Genomic DNA, 3,980 nt, shown 5'->3' on the forward strand with positions numbered 1-3,980 from the left:
GTTGGTTGGAGCCTCCTCTGGTACCTCAGAAGGTGGGGGTTTAATTCCCCATAAAGGCACATACCTAGCTTTTGGGTTCAATCCCAGGTAGGCAACCGAACAATGTTTCTTTCTCACACCTCTCTCTCCCTCTCTCTCCCCTTCCTCTCTCAAATCAATTTAAAAAAAGAAAAAGAAAAGAAAAGAAACGTTTAAAAAAGGTGAAACTTTCCAGGACACTCGGTGAGAGGTGGAGAAGCAGCAGCTTTCCAAGCTGTGCATAGCAACAAGCTCTTTCCTGCTCCCTAATAACTGTCTCAGGCAGCTCACTGGCTGTTAAAAATGGTGAAAGAAATCGCTTATGATATTTTGGGAGTGAAACCCAATGCCACCCAAGAGGAATTGAAAAAGGCTTCCAGGAAGCTGCTTGGCCTTGAAGTACCCCCTGAAAAGAATCCAAATGAAGGAGAGAAGTATGAACATTTCCCAAGCTTACAAAATGCTCTCTGATGCAAAGAAAAGGAATTATATGACAAAGGAGGAGAACAGGCAATTAAAGGTGGAGCACGTGGTGGTTTTCATTTTCACATGAACATCTCTGATATGTTTTATTGGAGAAGGAGGAAGGATTCAGAGAGAAAGGAGAGGTACAAGTGTTATGCATCAGTTCTCAGTAAACTTAGACGATTTGCTTAATGGTACAACAAGAAAACTAGCTCTGCAACAATTATGATTTGTGACAAATATGAAGGCCTAGGTGGTAAGAAAGGAGCAGTATAGTGTTGTCTCAATTGCTGGAGTACTGGGATGCAAATAAGAATTCGTCAGATAAGATCTGGAATGGGTCAGCAAATTCAGTCTGTGAGCATGGAGTTCCAGGGCCATAGGGAATGGATGGAACTAAAGATAGATGTAAAAGCTGCAATGGACAGAAGATAGTTTGAGAGAAGATTCTAGAAGTTCATATTGACAAAGGCATGAAAAAATGGCTGGAAGATCACATTTCACGGTGAAGGAGACCAGGAACCAGGGCTGGAGCCAGGAGATAGTATCATTGTTTTAGATCGGAAGGACCATGCTGTTTTTACTCAAGGAGAAGACCTTTTCATGTGTATGGACACACAGCTTGTTGAAGCACTTCCAAAAGTCACACAGTGTTACTCTTCACAACCAAACGACAGTATCACCTCTCTTCTAGGTCTGATTGTTAAGAATGGTGATGTCTAGTGTGTGCGAAGTGAAGGCTCACCAATTTACCATAAACCACATGAAAAGGGTCACCTAATCATCAAGTTTAAGATAAATTTTCCTGAAAATGGCTTTCTCTCTCCTGATAAAAACTCTTTGCAGGAAAATAAAAACAAAAAACAAAAACACCTACCTGAAAGAAAGAAAGTAGAAGTGACTAATGAAATGGAACAGCTAGAATTGGTGGACTTTAATATAAATCAAGAAAGACGGAGAAGCATGTAAAGATGATGAACATCATCCTAGGGGTGGTGTTTGGTGTCAGACCTCTTAATGGGGTCAGCAAATAACACTCACTCGTAGCATTTTATGTACAGGAGTGAAGGACGATAAACATAATATGCTCACTACTTGCTATTGTTTTTGTTTTAATATTAGATTGCAGTAGTGCTTTAAAAGTTAAATGAAAAATAAACTCAAATACAAAAATATCAAAAACAAAAAAAATCCCCAGATGGATTTAATCATAGCCAGAGAAAAGAGTATGTGCTTTGAAATTCAGTCTCACTAAAACATACATTTGAGGTCTCCCAGGCACCTTTTTATGAAGGAAATCAGAGTTTTCTTACTTTAAAACTAAGGATTATTTTCACATGTTGTTTCAAATGATAGAATTTAATTGCCTATATCTAAAATAAACTGCATTGATTCAAAGTATTATAAAAATCAAACATAATAATCATAATATTATTTAAAATTATAAGTAAATTAGATGTCCACAAATAATGGAACTAGATATACTTACTTTAGACTAGAGGCCCGGTGCATGAAATTGATGCATGGGGCGGGGGGAGCGGGGGAGTCCCCTCAGCCCAGCCTGCACCCTCTCCAATCCGGGATTCCTTGGGGGATGTTTGACTGCCGGTATAGGCCCGATGTTTGACTGAGGATTGGGCCTAAACCGGCAGTCGGACATCCCTCTCACAATCCAGGACTGCTGGCTCCTAACCACTCACCTGCCTGCCTGCCTGATCACCCCTAACCTCTCTGCCTGCCTGCCTGATCACCCAAAATTGCCTCTGCCTACCTGCCTGATTGCCCCTAACTGCCCTCCCTTGCCATCCTAATCTCGCCCCCAACTGCCCTCCCCTGCCAGCCTGATCTTGCCCCTAACTGCTCTCCCCTGCTGGCCTAATCGCCCTTAACTGCTCTCCCCTGCCAGCCAATTTGGTTCTGATTGGTCAGTTTCTATGCCAGTCAGTGTCAAAAGCTCCACCTCCTAGGCAGCCATTGGCTCCTTATATTCACCCAGATTTGTTTCTGATTGGTCAGTTTCTATGCCAGTCAGTGTCTCTGGGCCTTTATGATCGATGGGGCCTGATCATAAAAGTGGGGCTGATCAGCAGCCCGGAATGGAGGCGAGGCTGTTGGCCAGGCTGGGAGAGAAAGAGGGGCAAGTTTAGATCAATGGCTACCACAGAGGCTATGGATCACACTGTGTCTCTCTCTCTGCAGACCTCTCTCCAGGCCTGATCTGCAGGCCCCTAGTCAGTCAGTGCTGGGTCTCCAGGGCAACCCAGCTCTGACTTCTGATCTGGTCGAGCCTTTTGTCATTACAACCCTGGCTCTTGTATATATATATATTGGTAACCCGGTATATATTGGGAAATGTTCTAAGCACTTTAATTTCAATATATGATATATGTTACTTTGACTTTATTCTCCTAGACCTCAGAATAGTAATTACATAAATTGAGCAATTCCTGCCCACACAAGGTATAATCTTGACTTATTATTATAAAGGGAATATTAGTAATAAAGGGAGAAAAAAAAGGTATCAGATCATTAACTAGTTTTTCTGTTTTTATTCTTTCTTTATATTTATAAGAATTATTACAGACCAGCTAACAGCAAGAAAAAGAAAAACATAATCATATCCTGATATATGTTTGTAAATTCAAACAAGTACAATACAAACCTGCTGTATAAAAATACAGTGCAGACACTGCTTATTGCAAAGATAGCAAAACTGCCCATACGTTATCTAGAAGAGATTATGATCTTCCAGATAAAACAGGGTTTGAATAAATGCATATTTATTCAAATATGGAGAACTGTGGATAATGTAAACACTGGCAAATGGGTCTCCATCTGTAGGAGCCTGCTTTGATGTGCTGAAGAATGTATACAGCTTCTAAACCTGTTACTTAAAATAAAAACTGTATTACTTTAAGTCCTGTGAGGTGAGATTCAAAATCATACTACAAGCGCACTAACCCAAGCTAAAGTATTCTTTAGTCAGCTGGAAAATTCTGTATAATTTATTTCTAGTCTTATTTGTAAGCTTTCCCTTTCACTACTACAATAATTTCCATGACTCCTTAAAACAAGAAAGGGTGTGTGTGTGTGTGTGTGTGTCTGCGTGTGTGAAAAAAAAAAGTAAAAGAAACACATTTCTGTTCAATAGCCCAAATTACTTCCGCATCTCAAAGTTTAAAAGAAACATTTTGGAAAATTTTTACAATGAAAACATTGCAATCAATTGTGGCACAAAAAACCTAGGTATACTTTGAGGGCACCACACTTCTTTATCACTTCAAGCTCCACCAAGATTCAGGGAGACATTCTTCTTTTGGAAATAGTTGAAGCTAATTTCCTTAGGTAGTAATCGCCTTAGATATAATACACCAAAAAGAAGTGAATGTTTACTAAGCATCAATTCCATACAAGGCTATGGATACAGTCCAACAGAACATTGTTCTGTGGTGGAAACAGTGTTCTAATAATTGTTCTCCAATTGTTAGCTACTACCT

General features: G+C 40.0%; 1 pseudogene; it reads left to right on the forward strand.

The window, feature by feature from the left end:
* Positions 1 to 321: 321 nt before the first annotated feature.
* On the forward strand, positions 322 to 1,501 carry LOC102424952 (annotated as a pseudogene).
* The last annotated feature ends 2,479 nt before the right edge of the window (positions 1,502 to 3,980 follow it).

Source organism: Myotis lucifugus, unplaced genomic scaffold (genome assembly GCF_000147115.1).
Source record: "Myotis lucifugus unplaced genomic scaffold, Myoluc2.0 scaffold_242, whole genome shotgun sequence".
In the NCBI taxonomy this organism is placed as follows: Eukaryota; Metazoa; Chordata; class Mammalia; order Chiroptera; family Vespertilionidae; genus Myotis; species Myotis lucifugus.